General features: G+C 41.6%; 1 protein-coding gene across 1 annotated transcript in view; it reads right to left on the minus strand.

The window, feature by feature from the left end:
- RSPO2 (R-spondin 2) overlaps positions 1-16,245 on the minus strand; it is a 118,992-nt gene extending 102,747 nt beyond the window's left edge. The window contains exon 1 of the mRNA XM_039706367.1: positions 16,128-16,245. The gene's annotated coding sequence lies outside the window, so the exon portion shown is untranslated. The remainder of the gene's footprint in view (positions 1-16,127) is intronic.
- Positions 16,246-18,667: the final 2,422 nt, after the last annotated feature.

The raw sequence follows: 18,667 nt of genomic DNA on the forward strand, positions 1-18,667 counted from the left end.
GGTGGTGCCGCGGCCCCGGCCCTCCCGCCGCCCGGCCCTGGCGCCGCCTCCGCCGGGCCCTAACGCCGGCCCGAGAGCCGCTGATGCTTTCGCCTGGAGGCTCTTCCTCGGCGGGCTTCTCCCTCTCCCCGCAAAGCCTTCTCGTCCTTTCTCTTTCTCTGCCCTGCTTGCAGCCTGGGGAAACCTAGTTCTCCTCACTTCTCGCCCTGTTCTTTCTCTTTTTTTTTATTTTTCCTTTCTCTTTTCTTTTCGTCTTGATAACTCTGTGTTTCAAGCCTGGATTTAAGACCTTGATTGATTTATTCTGCCCCCACCCCCCCTTTCTTTCTGGCTTCCTAAAGTCTGATCTCACACATTTCAAAGTCTCTTCCTTGAAACACCACTTTCATTGTCTTGGCAAGATGGCTCTGGAAGTCCTAAAGTGTGACTTCAGTAAGTGATTTGTACTTGTTTCTAGCCACATCTCTACTTGGCAGAGGTATTGTAGAGTTAGTAAAATGGGAATCCCAATAGTACAGAAAAGGAAGGCTGAAACAAGGGGGAAGACAAGAGTTTCCAAGTGAATTTAGCTTTGATACGGAAGATCTGTTAATTCCTCCTAACATCCACTACACGGACTCCACAGTGCCGTTTATTTCTCTGCTCCTCACTCACAGCCTGTTCCCCAGCCAGGTATGGACAGACCGTGACTCTTTGCTTGTGGCGCTCATCTAGGGCCTGGGGCTCTGGGAAGCAGGTGCAAAAGCTGGGAGGCAGAGTGGATCCACCGTGACTCTTTGCTTGTGGCGCTCATCCCGTTGTGCCTGACCCTGTAGGGCCTGGGGCTCTGGGAAGCAGGTGCAAAAGCTGGGAGGCAGAGTGGATCTGGTACAGCTGGTGCAAAGCCAGGTCTTATAAACCCAGCTAGATCCAGGATCGAGGCTAGGTCTGTGCTGTGTGTTTCTGCTCCTCCTTCTTGCCCCCTCCCCCCAAACCCTGCGCCAATAATTTTGGTGCTGAAATACCTGAGCTGCCTCGGGATGGAGCCAGCTAGGCTCTCACAAAAGCAGATGTACTCTTTCCACAGCAGAGCTGGCCTTAGAAAGAGCATAACTGCATTCATGTGGCACTGTGCCTGACCTAATATGTCGTGTTAGATCCATGCTGGCTTTTCACCCATGAAACAATCTAACCATAGATAAGTGAAGTCTGACTGTATGGTGTTTTCCATACCATCCTGAGACCTCAGCATTTTTGACTTCATTTATTGTATAATATTCCTCTGGAGCAGAGAAGGATCAGTATCATCAGTTTCCATACTGAAGATTGACTTACAAAGAGGATAAATAACTTGCCTGAAATCAAAAGGGACATATGAGACTGTGTCCTGAGTTTCCCAAGCTCTCAGATATTTCTTTAATCCCTGCGCTGCCCTTCTTTATATTTTTCTAGTATATAATAGTAGCACTACACTAGTTTAATCACTAGTATAAATTATAAAGATTTTTTTAAAGTCATGTTACAGTAGGGATTGAGTGCATCCTCAGCAATTTTGCAGAAGATACCAAGCTGAGTGATGCAGCTGACATACCCTGAAGGACGCGATCCATCCAGAAGGACCTGGATAAGCTCGAGCAGTGGGCACAAGGGAATCTCATGAGATTTAACAAGGCCAAGTGCACTGTGCCCATGGATTGGAGCAACCCCCAGTACCAATACAGGAGCAGCCTTACCAAGAAGGACTTGGGGGTGCTGGCAGATGAGAGGCTGGACATGCGACAGCAATGTGCACTTGCAGCCCAGAAAGCCAAACATGCATCAAAAGCAGCGTGGGCAGCAGGTCAGCAGAGGCAATTTCATCCCGCTACTCTGCTCTCATGAGAACCCACCTGGAATGCTGTGACATCCCCAGCACAGGAAAGACATTGACCTGTTGGAGTGAGTCCGGAGGAGGCCACCAAGACGATTGGAGAGATGGAACACTTTTTCAGGAAAGCCTGAGAGAATTGGAATTATTCAGTCTAGAAGAGAGAAGGCTTTGAGGTGACCTAATTGCAGCCTTCCAATACCTGAAGGGAGCCTACAAGAAAATAAAGAATTTTTACAAGGGGCTGTAGTGACACAAGGGAGGGATCTTCAAACTGAAAGAGAGTAGTTCTATATTATCTATTAGGAAGAAATTTTTTGCTCTGAGGGTGGTGAGACACTGGCACAGAGAAGCTGTGGCTGCCCCGTCCCTGGAAATGCTCAAGGCCAGGCTGGATGGAGCTCTGAGCAACCTGGTCTAGTGGAAGGTGTCCCTGCCCATGGCAGGAAGGTTGGAACTAAATGTTCTTTAAGGTCCCTTCCAATCCAAGCCACTTTATGATTCTATGGTATAAGTATTTTCTGATGCAAAATATTTATTTATTAGAACTGTCAGGATGGTGTGACAGTGTGTGAGATTCCATTGTGCTATGCAGAGCACCAATATCTTGCAGTACTGTCATAATCCAAGAATTACAAAGATGTGACCTGTCAAAGTAATTAACACAGATCTAAGAACTCAGTCAGTCAAGGTCAGTCTAGCTCAGTGTCAGTGGTATCCAAGTGGGTTTGGAGAGGATGCTAAAGATAAGAGTGCCAAAGAAAGGGCATGTGTATATGTGGTTTATGGTCTTTATTTTCCCCAATCTACTTACACAGTGAAACTTTTCTGTAAAACTTGTTGCAACTGATGCCATAATCTATTTCAGTCAAGTGTGTTTACTGTCAGCTGGAGCTCTCCAAGATGTGCAGTCCCTGTATCCAATCATGTTTCATGTGACATGTTGTGTACCCTAGACAGCTAAAAGTGAGCCTTTTTGCACTAGCACTATCTTTAGAGTACGTGCTTGTGATTTTCTGATGCAGAAATAAGAAGTGTACGAGCACCCTAGAGATCCTCCCAAGCTTTAATGCCAGGGAGAGAGATATCAAAGTACAAGAAGGGGAAACGAAACAAAGGTGTTAACTACACTTTTGTGAGGGCTCCAGGAACTAATCCCCTTTACTGTTTCATGTCTACAAACCCGTAGTTATGTGTCTTTGACTCTACAACAGCTTTCTAGAGTTTTGGAGTCCTTTTTGCAAACAGTGATACCAGGACCTCCTCACTAACACAGCTCCACTTCTGGAAGTGTTTGAAATAAAAGTATGAAAGGACTTTATGACAGGTGTCCTGCTGGTACTGAAGATGACTGACATCTGTCAAAGTGTGGTGTCTGTGGCCTGGAAGCCAAACCAGAGTCTGCAGAGCCCATTTTTAAAGTCAGAGGGGAAAAAGTCAGGGGCTGCAAGAGATTAAAAATCGGAGGAAGGAAAAGTACTGGGATGACTTCTGTAGGACATGGTAGACCTCTGTCTCTGCAGCTTCACTTCAATTACCAGAGAGGAGCTGCCTGTAGGTATGGCACTTTGTGTACTGCAGCTCTAATGAACACTGCACTCACTCTGAAGCCAGCTTTGTCACAGGGAGCAACTGGGAAAATTATCTGAGCATGGTCAATTAACAGTCCTAGAAAGAATGCTTTAGTCGAGGCCCAAGTGGATGATGTGGCAATGATTGAATTACCAGATGATGACAGTCTTGGCAACAGCTTTAGCAATGGGGATAGCTAAGAACGGCTGTATTTGACATAGATCATTCAAAACTGTTAGCAGCCAAATTAATGTATTTGAATAGTGCTGAGATGATTCATTACACACTGTTCAGAAATCATATTATTTTCTAGAACTAAATTTCAGTTCATAGAAAATTAATTTTTATGTGTTCTGCTCCACAGAGGTTTCACTGACTGTAAAAGAACTTACCTTCTATATTTCAGCTTTATTAAAGCCAAAGCACTGCTGCTTTTGCGATATAAAGTAATTGTAATTGAATCTTTCCATTCTTTATTGGGCTCCCTAGGATTTGATCCATAAGTATCCTAACTTCATCATCTCAAAATGAGCAACACTAAGGTTTACTTTAGAAGAAATTTCTCCATATCCTTATAACTGGGCAACTCATTGCTATGTGAAAGTCATGATCTTTCCTAAGACCAGGATCTCAGCAACAACATGTAAGTCTTAGCAGCCTTACATTGCAGTAGAAAAGACATATCTTTTTTTTTCAGTGAAAGAAATGAATGAATGTGACAAGCTTTATATCTAACCTTCAAAAATAAATACATTTATATAGCCCAGCTTCAAACTTTTTATTTCTTAGTCAAATTTTACCTTCTTAAAATACACTTACTTCATTATTCTTCAAAATGTCATCTGAAATAATAATAACAGTAATGGAATATTTTCTCCCACAATCAGAGGAAGACTACTGGAGAACCATAATATTTGGGGGCTGGAGCACTAGTCCTGTGAAGTAAAGCTTAAGAAGCTGGGCTTGTTCACCCTGAAGGAGAAGATTTAGAGGAGACCAAACAGTTCCTTTCCACACCTATGGAAGATTACTGAGCAGGAAGTGCCAGGATCCCTATGGAGGTGCTGAACAGAAGAACAGGAGACAGTGGTCATGTACTGAAACAGGGGAGATTTGTGCTGGGTATAATAGAAAATAATTTTCCCTCTGAGGATGAATAAGAACTGGAAGCAGTTTGGCCAGACAAGTTGTGGACTCTCCTTCCTACAACAAGGCCTTAAGCAGCCTGGTCTGGCCTCTGCTGATGGTACTTGCTTTTAGCAAGGGGTTGCACTCAGGACCCCCAAGGTCCCTGCCAAGCTTCATGATCTGTCAATCCTGTAAAACCCATGAGCTCCCAAAACAGGCTGAGAGGACTGCTCTGCACACCTCTGGACACCCACATCTCTTCCATTCAAACCCTGAAAGTTGTCATCTTTCTGACTCTTCTCCCTCTCTGAAACATGATCATACTCCTCGATTTTTAACTCCTTGTGCAGACTTTGCTCTTGCAGAGCTACCAACAGTGTCCATGAGTGTTTTGCCTAAAGAATAAGTTCATCAATTCATCAAAGCTGTATGTTTTTATTAAGGGCTCAGAGAAGAAAAGATGGAGGAAAGGGGTTAACATCTCTAAAATAACTTCAGTAGCTCTCAAATATAATTTTCAGTTGTTTCTGGAAAAAAAAAATAAAATAAAGAAATACAGAAAATAGTAAGAAAAATATATTCTAAATGGTGTGTATCCTCCTTTCCCAGTTTGGACTGGCATCACACTACCAGCTCCTGCCTGCCAGCTTTGGACACAATGATTCTCTTGGAGTATGCAAGAGCCAGTGTTCTCCTGTGTGGATACTGCATTCTGAAGGTGAGAGTTCAAATTCCAGCCTGGCAGCTGCAGAAAATCCACTTCTTTTGGACAATGGTGATTTTAGTTTGCCAGCATATAGATCAGAAAATTACTGAAAAATTAATGTATACCAAAGTTCAGGCTTTCTGTTTTGCAATGCTTTTCATGGCACCACAGCTACAGAGGAGGTTTGCAACATACATATATGGGTTTAAATTTACTCCAATATGGCCTCAACAGAATGGCTTCACAAGGATCTGGAATGCAAAGATTAAATGGTGAGCTGGTATTGGCATAGTTTTTTAACAAAGATTTTACATCATGTGCCCTAAGCTTTATGCAGTCACTGCTTTGTCTCTCATACACATAAAAATCCTAGAGTAACTGAGTTTGGAAGGGACCATGGAAGATCATCTCTTGCTCAAAGAAGAGCTAACTTCAAAGTTAGGTCAGGTTACTGAGAGCCTTATCTGGCTGAGGTTTGAAAAAGTTCAAGGTGGGAGATTCCACAGGTTCTCTGGGTGACTTCTTCCAGTGCTTGTCCATCCTCATAGTGAAAATTTTTGCTATGTCTCCAGAGAAAACTTTCCTCATTGCAAGTTGTAACTATTGCAACTTTGCTTTTCTCTGCGAACTCCATCTTCCTATAAGTTCCCTTTTATATCTGGAGAAATATTTAAGATATTTCTTTAAAATTATATCCCTGAGACCAACCCTATCATCTTGAAATATTTTGTTTGTTTTCCCATTTTTTCTGTTGGTTGCAGAAGGAAAGGGAGCAAAGATGATTGTGTACCTGTAAGCACAGAACTGTTACCACAATAAGCAATGACAACCAAAAGTGGCTTTCAAAGTGAGAAAAGTGACATGATGGAAACTTGTTTATTGAAATGTCACAATTTGTGGATTATTTTCTTGTAACAGAAGCATTGTTCAGCATAGGCATATGCTGTATTCAACATCTTTTCTCAATAGCCTTCTAATTTAGTAACTGCCTTTGGAGATGTCTTCCAAGTATAATTTAGAGATATTTACTATTTAATGTTAATAAAGGCTAAGTGTTAAATGTTGTGATGTTAAGTGCATGTTTTCTCCAGCATATCTATTTAGCAATAAAGTGATTGCAATACTTGTTGGAATATACAAGAAGTATTTCTGCCAAATGATAATAAAGAAGGGAGTTTAAAAAGAATTTTGGACAGTTGAGAATTCTAAGATAAAATCCTGAAATTTGTGTAGTTAATCTACACTGAGTTTCAAAAGTAAAATTGTCTCCAGTAATAAAAAAACATATGTTCAAGGCAGTTTTATAATCTGCAAAATACTATACTTTTCCACTGCCACATCATTGCTTACTCCTTGTCTTATATATTGAACAAACAGCTCAGGAAAACAAATTAAAAGAGAACTCATGAGCATTCTCTCTGAAACACTGTCACCTCCTTTAGCCCAGCTCAGGAGAGAGCCTGGAGCAGTAGGTGATCCTACACTGAAGGATATTTACTCCTTGGAATAGGAGAGGGGAGCAGTGAACTTGGGATGCCAGCCCCCTGCATGACCTTGTACAAATACCTAAGTACAGAAACCAGGGGTTTTAGTGAAAGGGCAACACAAGAGCTTACAGTCAGTTTTGTCAGAGGAATTACACAGATGTAACTGAAGACTTATTTTTTAAATGTGAGAGCCACAAAATACAGCTTTAATTTTTAAAAAGGGCAATAAACCACAGTAAAATATTGTTTTGTTTGAGCTTTATAGACTGCCAGTCATGATGGGAGCTGCATGTCAGCTTTTACTTCATTGCAAGTTTTGGAGAAGTGTACCATATCTATCTTCTGGAACCAAAATTAGACTTATTTCTATCCTTAAAATAAAATAGAGATAAACCATAAGGGGAAAAAAGTGAAAATTTGAGGTCATCATTCTTCAGAACAACTCTTCAAAGTAAAATTAAATTAAAGAATAGGGCAGAGAAACTGTGATGGCAGCCATTTCAACAGTGCCCCAGGGGCTGAGAAGACTGCTGGAGCCAAAAGCATGAACCACAGTACGAAAGTAGTTGTAGCCTATAACCATGCCTATCTTCTGATGATCAGCAGAAAGCCCATAAATCATGCTCCTTAGGGACTGAAAGGCTTAAATAAGTATTAAAGGATTCAGTCATGCACTGGCAGAATAATACATATGATAATCTAGAAGATTTACTTTCTACTTTATTTTGGACATTTTTCTCTGTCCACTGAGCCCTTTAAAGCAGAGGAGTATGTGAGGGCATGCCAAATGCAGATATTTCACTTTCCTTTCCCTGAACTCAATACTGAAGTTTTTTATCATCACTTTGAGGGATATTTTCAGATCAGCTGGACCTCTGTGTTGATTTTCATTATTTAATGGCAACTTCTCTCCTTGGGGAAAATACTAAGTTAGGACTTTTTTGACTATCATGAAAATTAACAAAGGGAATATTACAAATCACATGGTTCAGTCTAAAAACAGCTACTGATCATCTTCAATGCCCTCATGACTGTCCCAAACCTTCTTTACCCCAGTGCTGGTTTGGCACACAGCTAGCAGCTGAATATTTTCTGACTGATAGCTGACTTGGTGAATACAACTAATAATATCTCTGGGCCCAAGTCCACTCCCTGCTGTTTAGTACTTCTGGGGAACAGCATCTTGCACAGTAAGCAATTGTTGAAGTATCAAAATCCACATTTTATCTGCCTCTCATGAGGGATGCAGAGGGATGTAGCTGGGACAGTTTCAGGCAAGGGATTTTTAAAAGGGAATTTGTGTTGTGCTACTGCTGGCCCCTTACAAAGTGTCACCTTCAAAACTTAAGATGCTTTTTTAATATTAGGGAAAAACAAGGTACCTTGTCTCATACACCTTATACATATGGGATGGAAACTAGGGGCTAAATCCCTGACGAACATATTTGAATATCTGCAACTAAATTTTACCTGAATTGCTGCACCTAAATACAAAATGGAAATCAATAATAATAATAATAATAATAATAATAATAATAATAATAATAAATCTTGTCTTGCTTCTCAACTGAAGGTTTTAAACTCCATAGCACCATTTGGCTTGATTTCAAAGATCCTGGAAACTTTGCTTCTACCTCATACTGGCAAATGTACAAGGCTGAGACCCTCTTCAGCAAACACATCCTCAAACCTTAATTGCAAAACAAACATGAAATGCAGATCACTATTTTCAATCTATGCCCCTAGCTCTGCCAGTGTGGTTTATCAGATGCATTCTGAGAAAATATTCAGGAATGGTGTGCTTACAAAACACCGCAGATGACTTTTTTAGACAGCAACACGGCCCTAACACTACACAACTGACTATTTCCCATTTGCTTCATGATAGCAAAGCCTACATTTCTGGATGTATCCTAAGTAATTAGTAGTGGAAGGCAGAATGGGGATGAAGTGATCTAAACAATCCTAGGAAATCAGGATTTGTTAGACTGGAAAAAAGCAGGAGAAAGAAACCCACATTCTAGGAAAGATCCATGCATGGCTTCCTGTTTTCTGTCCCCCAAAAGGTTTATGTTTGCATTCATCAGTTACTGCCTAAAATATTACATGTGTTCCACTACAGAAAACTGCCTTGGAATGGGGGGCTGAGAGCCCTCAGCTATAAATTTACTTTGGAGCAATCAGCCCATGGCAAGCTCTGTCTGCAAACACTGTCCATGAAGCTGCTGTAAGTGAAGGCAGCAATGCCTTCCATGCCTTCCATGATGATTCCAGCTAGAGAAGCACATGGCTACCAGTGCCTGGGGAGCAGTAGATGTGGATCAGAATGTACATTGAGGCTGAGAATATTCATGAGTACCCATCTCTCACCCCCGAGCTGAATGGCTCAGCATGTAAATTACAGCACAGAATCACAGAATAAGCGGAGTTGGAAGGGACCCACAAGGATAACCGAGTCCAGCTCCCAGCCCTGCACAGCACCATCCCTAAAAGTCACACCAGGTGCCTGAGAACATTGTCCAAACTTTTCTTGAGTTCTGTCAGGCTGGTGCTGTGACCACTTCCCTGGGGATCCTGTTCCAATGTCCCAACCACCCTCTGGGTGAAGAACTTTTTCCTAATATCCAACCTAAACCTCCCCTGACACAACTTCAGGCCATTCCCTTGTGTCCTGTTACTGAACACCACAGAGATGAGATCAGTGCCTGCCCCTCCTCTTCCCCTCATGAGGAAGTTGTAACTGCAGTGATGTCTCTCCTCAGTTTCCTCTTCTCCAGGCTGAACAGACCAAGTGACCTGAGCTACTCCTCATACAGCTTCCCCTCAAGGCCCTTCACCATCTTTGTTGCTCTCCCTTGGACACTCTCTAACAGTTTAATGTCTTTCTTATACTGTGGCACCCAGAACTGCCCCCAGCACTCCAGGTGAGGCCCCCCAGTGCAGAGCAGAGCAGGACAATCCCCTCCCTTGCCCAGATGGTGAAGATGAGGCCCCCCAGTGCAGAGCAGAGCAGGACAATCCCCTCCCTTGCCCAGATGGTGATGCTGTGCCTGATGCCCCCCAGGACACTCTTGGCCCTCCTGGCTGCCAGGGCACTGCTGGCTCATGCTCAACTTGCCATTGACCAGGACTCCCAGGGCCCTTTCCATGGCACTGCTCTCCAGCATCTCATTCCCCAGTCTGTCCATGCATCTGGAGTTGCTGCAGCTCAGGAGCAGAATCCAGCACTGTCTCTTGTTAAACTGCATGTGGTTGGTGATTGCCCAGTTCTGTAATTTTTTGAGGTTTCTCTGTGGGGACTCCCTACCTTCATGGGACTCAATTCCAGTTTTGCATTGTCTGTGAACTGGCTCAGTATCCCTTCCAGTCCCAAGTGATTTATGAAGATGTTGAAGAGCACAGGGCTGAGGGTGGAGCCCTGCAGAACCCCACTAGGGACAGGTCTCCAGTCTGATGTCACCCTGTTCACTGCAACACTTTGTACCCAACCCGTGAGCCAGATGTTCACCCACCACATGATGTGTTTATCCACCTGCGTGAGACAGTATAAAAGAGAGACATGACCTAACAAGGTGGTTTTTTTTTAAAGAAAATTATCTGTTCTTTGGCAAAATGGCTGTAGGTAAGTCACATGGTGGCTATATTTTTCAGCCCTCTTCACTGGTTAAAGCAGTATCTCCCTTACAGTGGCTCTTTGGAGAGGTGCAGGAACACTGCTGCCTCCCAAACACCTTTGACCGGGACATCACTCACAGGCAGCTGTGACCCAGCTCCCCTAACAGTTTCCTCAGTAGCTCCATGTGATGACATGTCAGCTTTTGAGCATATGTGATGGGAGCAGAGGTGTGTGGATCACTGGCTTACAGCTACCTATGGTTTCATGACTTATAAAAAATGCCCTTCACAAATCAAGGATGAGAGCATGATCAAAAGTGGCCCAGCACTAGCACTGTTTGCTGAGCCTCATTCAGGTGCCTCAGACTGAGCTGTCTTCTTATCCAAGTTAAAGGCAACCCATGCCAAGATGCTTTGTGTTGGCATCTGCTTCTCTAATGTCATTTGAAACACTGATCCAAGTGCATCAAATGACCCTTGCTGGGTCAGCTGAGGAGGCTGTAACTCTGTGAAAGGCTGTGTGAATATTGCTTTGCTACCTGAGCTTATAATTCACACATAACACTACAGATTTTTTTGGGAGATGCTTTAAATTATTATCATCTGCAGGAAGAGGATGGAAAAGAAAGGCAGGTAACAGCACATAAAACCAGTCTAGCTAGGGGGGTTTTTCCATGCTCTTCTTTTTGTAATAAGAAATGACTGGTACGGGGGTGCATGCATTTGATTTCCCAAATTTCAGTTCTTTCTGTGCTTGGATATGATCTTGGTGCAAAAATCAGTGGGCACAAGAAGATGTCTAAGACCAGGACAATAAGATCACAGCATATAGTTTTTTGAGGAAACTAACCTGCTAGCTTTTTATCCAAAATGACCACTGCCTGCTTGGAGGATGTCTGGAGAAAGGTAAATGGCATTTTCCATGGAGGGGACAGGAGCAGGAGCCCAGCCAGTAGCAGGGCATCCAGCAGCAGCTAAAACAAAGGAAACCACAGCTCCCAACTGCAAAATCAACCATTATTAAAAGGGAATGTGGAAAGAGGGGAGAAGTTTTGAAAAGCTTATGTGAGTTTGTGGGGAGGGAAGGTACCAAATCATGCTTACTAGTGGTGATAGGAGCAACAGAGTTGAAGCATGAAACTCTTGGCAAGACTTAGAGCAGATTTTTCCATTCCACTGATGTTTTTCTCACTCTCTAGCCATATATCATTCTTACATTAAAGTTTGCTACTGAAAAATGTTTTGTTTCAAAAAAACCCTTTTCTCCTGCAAAGTGCAAAATGCAAACTACTTTTAATGGTAGATTATTCCTCCAGGACCTCTTCCATTCATGTTTATGCTCAGGGTATGACTCAGATGCTCACATCAGACACAAGATACTACTCCATCTTCAGAGGACCCATCAAACCAAGCTTTCTTTCAGACCTGCATTAGAACTCAGCCCTGTCATGTCCTGTCCTGTCCTGTGCCAGATCCTGGCCACAAACATATTGAAATTGCTGGGAGAAATTTATTTTTGGACATTTCCAACTATTGTTCTTGTGTTATGGTTTGTACTAGGGGAGGCCTTGGACCCATGTCATGCCAGCCTTGGAGAATACACTCCTAGCAATTTCTGGGGCCTGATTTAGCTCTGGTAAATCCACGCAGCTGCATTGCCATGTTATAGTTTTGTATTAATTATGGATGCGTTGCAGTGTTTTGTACTGGCACATTTCCATTCAGTGGTCACATATATGAAAAAATTAACACAGAATTACAGGATGGCTGAGGTTGGAATGGACCTCTGAAAGTCACCTGCTCCAACCTCCCTGCTCGTGTAGCAACAGCTGGTTGGCCAGATGGCTTTCGAGTATGTCCAAGGAACACTTTGGGCTTTTGGGCATCTGTGTTTGATCATACTCAGAGTGAAAAAGTTTGATCTGTGCCAGTGCTTGATCATACGCAGAATAAAAAAGTGGGGGGTTTTGTGTTCAGATTGAATTTAGGTTTATTGGGTTTGTGATCACTGCCTCTTAACTTGTAACCGGACCCTGCTGGGAAGATTGACTTTCTCTTTTTCATCCCATCCCACCAGGTATTTATTTATACATATAAGAACCCCCTGCGCCTTCTCTTTTCCAGACTGGACAGTCCCAGCTTTTTCAGCCTCTTCTCCCAAGTGAGATGCTCTGGTCCCCCTCTGCTGGGCTCACTCCAGCAAGTCCACGCCTCTCTTAACTGGGAAAATGAGTCGTGGGTCTTCTGAGCTGGCACAGAAAGGCCAACTTGTGTTGAGGTGTCAGGTCTGAGACTGCTTAGGAAGCCTGAGGACAAAAGATCTGAACCTGGTTGGGTACAGTCTCATGAGGCTGATAAACTGTCAATATTTACAATCCCAGATCCAGTAGAACAGAGGCCATTAAAATTATATTACAAATATTATTTTAACATCTAACCTGGTAGTGTTGTTTACACTAGGCGAGAGATTTGGCTGAGGTATCTGCAGCATGTTTAATTAAATGCCAAATTGTCAACAACTGTTTTTCCATTTCATTCTGCAACACAAACACACACAACATAATAATTTCCAGCAAGATAGCCTGTAAGTGGAGAGTTTTTCGTAACAGCAAGTAGTATGTTAATAGAGAAAACACATCAGAGTAGCTAATGAAAAAATATTAATATTTTTTGTAAAAAATTATGTTAAAACCCAAACTATATAAATCATACATGTTCAGTCAAAAAAATCCTGCAATACTTTGTAACTTGTTCAAACAAGCAGTAGAAGAAAGCCACCTTTTGAGTAAATCAACCTGAAGTAAGCAATTAGCAGAGCTTTGCTAAGAATGATTCTTGTTGCAGATCTATCTGTCAGATATCACTAGCTGATACCTCAGTTAAAATAAATACACTTTGTTTCCGCTGCTGGAGAGTTTTTGTTATACCAAAACCTTTCCATAAACTGCATCATATTGCATGCAAGGTATAGAAAGCATTTGTGTTGGGGTTACTGGATTTCCAAACAATATTGTTTCTTTTTCTTAGATATAGCTGGTTTGCTTTGAGAAAAGCAATTAAACATTGATTGTAAGAGAGTGATTATCAAACCTCCTGGGGCAGACCTGATCCAAAACTCATTTAGGAATTGCAAAACCAGAAAGCCTCCTAGTGCTCTGGGAGAGGTGACAGGTTGAGGTTCAAATCCTTATTCTAAAATCAGGAAAAAGAGGAATGTAAGCCTGGTATTAAATGTCCTGGGCATTCACTCAGGCTACACAACTGACAAATCCCTCCTCTGGGTTTGTTTTCCTGATAGGACAGATCTCAGAGAATGCCCACCAGGTAGGATGGACTGCAGGAAAAGGAACACAACTTCAGCTCCTGCAAAGTTCAGCCTGCATGTATGAAATTGGGCATTTAGCCATACAGGGAATTCAGAAGTCTCAAGAGTTAGATTGCAGCTGTAGAAGGCATAGCAGGTTTAAATTTTGGATGTAGGCACCTGAAAGTGAAACAATTTTCTATCACTGGTTCAGCCTGTACAGTGATGACAGATGGAGTAATGGTTTTCAAAGATATTCCCCTCTAATTGTAATCCCACTACCTGGCTGAAGAAAGGTGGTTGAATACTGTCTTATGCATTTCTGCCCACAAGACTAACTTATGCATTTCTGCAAACTACCACATCTCTTCCTTCTGGTTTCTTTATTAGTAACTATTGTTGGAACAAAAAATTATAAACCACCATTCTCACAGTTTTAGAAGATCTAAGTAAGGACCGCAGGAAAACTGTCACAGACTTGATGCCAGATGTAGAAGTACAGAGAGCTGTGGTGTTCACCTGAAAGCAAGACAATTTTGGGAACACACAGTGTGCCTAAGGCAATACTGCTGTAGGAATAGAGCACATCCTTACTTTCTGATATTTACAGGGCTATCCCAACGTTGCTATACTTTGGGGGATTTTTAACACATAGATTAAGCCTTTCCTGAAAGTGAAACTCCAAGGGTAAGCTAGCAGAGGGGTGCTAGCAGAGCACCAGTGGTTTGGGATTCACCATGGGCTGTGCACACCTGCTGGGGGCACCCAGGCCTTCCTGGGATTCTCCTTCTGCACCAAGTCCTGTGACAGAGCATCCTCGTTGCCACTTATATCTTTATGAGGTAGTTTGAGGCTATTTACTAAAACTTTTAGGGGCAGATCAGGAGAATGTAAAGAATAGGCTTAAGGCCCTAATTTTTCAGTGAACTTTATACCTTTTCCATTTATAAGTTTGACAGATACATCTGGAAGCACCATGTGGGAGGATCTTGAAAGCAGGTCTGGATTTGAAAGCTCCTGACTAAGGCAACACCCACATTATTTCTAGTTCCATATTCCAGGCCACTTGACAGCATCAAGACACACAAGCCACCTATAGTGCTTGGAACAACTATGCACTGGAAATTGTTATCCTCGTTTTAGATCAGTCTAGCAATAATAAATTGATTCTTAAGGTCCCTGGCAGGCTGCCCCAACATGAGAAGCCTTCTATCCCTTGCTGAAACACAGGATTGTTCAGCCAGACTTCTCTAGCTCGGGGAGGCTTGGACTGCAGTGACTTCTTGCTCTCAGCCATCTCCACATTATGTTATTTATTTGTAGCATTTTGTATAAGAGCTCCTGTGCAAATTAGAGCTTGGAAGCTTTGTCCAGTGCATAGCAAGAGCTGTAGTGTGCCATTCCCCCAGTGGCAAGTCTTCTTCCCTGTCACTTAATAAATCACCATTCCAAACACAAGAGAAAAAATATAAATATGTTGGAAATTTAAAATTGGATCTTTTCTGTCATTCTTCTCTCATCACAAATAAACCAAAAGAAAAGAAATATGCTTGTGGTACTTGAAGCCTTTGGATTGTCATAAATACTAACCAAAACCTCCAATAAGCTGCCAACCACACTACTTCTCTCAAGATTATTATTCCATTTCTGTTTCTGCCATGTAACTCCTCAACTGTAATATTTCCATGCAAACAGCATGGTGTGTCCAAAATATCTTATCTTACATTAGAGAGAAAACAATTTTTTTCAGGGAGAACACTATCTTTTCCCCATATGGCTACAGCTATGCAAATCCAAAATGGTTTCTCTCTTGGCAGGCAGGCAGGATAGCTAATGAGCCAATACACAGAAAACAGACAAAATTAAGAGACAAACAGCAGAGCATGTTTCATCCTCTTTCTTTTCCCATCATGTTTTGTCCAGTTTTTATGTTCCAGTTATTACCACTAATACCAACAAATATTTAAAAATTACATTTGAACCAATGTCATTGGCCAATGTGCCCCATGTACTGATGCAACTTTAATACTGCTCCCAGTATTCGTGGCTATCTAGAATTTTTATCTTGTCTGTATCTTTGTTCTAATTTCTTCCTAACTTTGTCTAGTACTTTTTGATTCTTCTTATCTGACAGCATCTTTTCTCTCTTTTTCATAACATGCTCTTGTTTCATACTGCCCTTGTATTTTGCTCAGGCTCCTCCTCCCTTTGCCTTCTCCCATTTCTTTAGAAATCCCTTTCAAACACTCTTCTGGAGTAGAGGCTTCTCCCACGTCTTCCCTTCACATCCTTTATCTTTACTCCCTTACATGGGTCCATAATAATTCCTCAGTTTGAAAACAATACAGATGGAAAAACCCACAGGAGGAAAACACTGCATCTCAAGTTCCCTGCTGCTCCGGAAGCGGTGATGTTGAGTTGATGGTTCCCGCATCATGGATTTTTAACTAATGGATGGATGGCACTCACCTAGATGGAGCCTGCCAGCTGATGGGTATCCCCTTATATCCTCTTTTCTTTTCTCACAAGTGCAGCTCTAACAGAGAGAGGGAAGGGGAGGGCTGTGTTTTCTCTCTCCATGGGACCAACGCAGAAGCTGTAGAGGAAGTGAAGATAAAGAGTACTGGAATATGTGGCCTTAAACTAACACCACATATATCTCTTTGTGGCTCCCTCTGCCTACACATACACTCAGTCCTGCTGGGTCCAGCTCTATTCAAGAGCAAAGCATATACACCATAGCTTATAAATAATGTTTAATACCTAATTTTTCCCTTTTTTTCACCCCAGGAAAACACTTAGTATTTTATCAGCTTTCAGTTCTGTTGACTTCTAACAAGATTTTTAGGGGGATTTTTTTTCCTTGAGTTGGTTTTGGTGGCAAGTAGGAGTGAAGAAAGAAATTCAATAAGCCTGAAGGCAATTGCTGCATTGGCAGTGTGTATTGCTTTTCATTTTGGAATTGGCATGAAGTCCCTCCAAGTAACCTAAGCTCTCTTTTTTGAGAGAATTGACAGATAAATTATATACACAAGATGCAGTCAGATAATTTTTGGGGAGATGAGGATTGAGTGAAGTCAAAATGGAAAGCTCATTTCACATCAGGGATGTTCCTTCACTGTACTATTGACACAAGGCACCTTTGAATCCAAAAGGCTCCTGTAGCACTACCTAAACGTAGCCAAAATTTGAAATGATGTCGCTGTCTAAATTAAGTTCCTCAGTCTCGAGTTGGCTATACCAGTAACAACTCAATAATCACAAGTGTTTGACCTCTCATAAATTCTGTTTACTTGGCAGGGACACTGCAAATTATTAGTACAGTTAAGGCTTGTAATTATAGTTTAAGCTCTATATTTGCTGAAAACACTCATTGAATTTGTCCAGGAAACTAATATTTAACTTTGCTGAAAGCCAAAATAGATGAGTGTTCTTGTTACTTTTAACCTAATTTGAACCTCCTGGAGACTCACAGAAATTATCTGACATTTCCCATTCTGGGTAACATTTGCTTTATGTTCAAATCATACAAAATATTGGATTATATTTTTCTACTAATAATTTCCAATAAGTGTTTTCAAATCTTTGGAAGCTGACTGCCTTGAGTGAGTTTCAGATCCTTCAGGGAGAGTTATAAGGCAATATGAAGTGTGGAATGGGGAAGAAATGAAGTTGAAATAAGCCTCTCCCAATATATGCAGTAAGGAAGGCACAGCACCAAACAAACAGTACTAGTTAGGTCAAAAATAAACCTATGGAAAAGAAATAAACAGATTGTTCTCTGTTCCTTACACTAAGAAAACTATAAAATTTCCTTTATTGCAAACAAAATTTCTTCATTTAAATTCATTAGGAAGAGGGGTTTTTACATCAGGGAAATCATACAACACAAGGTTTGTACAAGTGAGAAGGAGGAACTGCAGCTCGATGTAGGAAAAACGATTACTATCTAAATGTTATCACCTTTTGTCTCTTCAAAAATATATCAATCTGGCATCATGGGAGGAAAAATGCACCTTAAAGCAGAAGAAATAGGGAAAAACCCACCTAAATTATGAATTATGCAAACAATTTTTATCAAATATCAAATATGTGTTTCTGTGGGCTTTACTGTAAAATATGAAAACATACAGAAATAATTAACACCTCAAAACTCCAAGGAAGTACTTTGACTTCTAATTCCTAAGATGGGACATTAAGCATGCATTTCTTTGCCATGAGATTAAACAAGAAACCTCTGTCCATATGTAAAATCTTGATCCTTCTACAGGCAGCCTCACTGTTCAGTCACAAGGTGAATAATTTTACAGGTTCAGTGAATGGCTCTTTGGCACAGCACAGTATTTCCTTAAATACCATCACTCCTGATCTCTGCAGGAACACAATTTAGTCTTCTCAACATGGGTATAAAAAATAATTGCCGTAAACAATTGCTTCTACATGCCCTGCCCAGGGTTCTTATAAGAGAAATATCATCTGCATGCATCCAACTCTTACACACTCACACAGTGCAGCTTCCAGCCTGTGGCCACTTCAGCCAAGGCAGCTGGAGCTGAGCAGCCTGGCCAGCACCTTTCCAGATGCTACTGCAGTGTGTGCAAGCTCTCACAAGCACCTCATTTTTTTAAGGCAAATTTTAGCATTTACAGTAGATGTTCACTGCAACAAGAAGTTCGACCTACTGAAACAGGCTTAAACTTTTATGTTCTTTGCATTAAAGTTTCTCCTCATTGCCAATTTAGCATATTCAGTGTTGGTTACTCCAGGAAGATGAGATCCAAATGACAATAATCTAATTCATACACCTTTAAATGACTTAAGCTGTGGAATGCACATACTGCATTATGATTTCACCTCTTGCTAAAGCTCAGCAAGAGGAGGATGGAGGTGGATGGAGAAGTTTAGACTTTTCTACTGACACAGGGCAGATGGGTGAGGCCTGCCATGCCTGGTCTAGTCTGCTACCATGCAGCCTACTTTTTTTACAAGAGGAGATATGGATTATATAT

The sequence above is a fragment of the Passer montanus genome, unplaced genomic scaffold (genome assembly GCF_014805655.1).
Source record: "Passer montanus isolate IOZ18808 unplaced genomic scaffold, ASM1480565v1 scaffold19, whole genome shotgun sequence".
Taxonomy (NCBI): domain Eukaryota; kingdom Metazoa; phylum Chordata; class Aves; order Passeriformes; family Passeridae; genus Passer; species Passer montanus.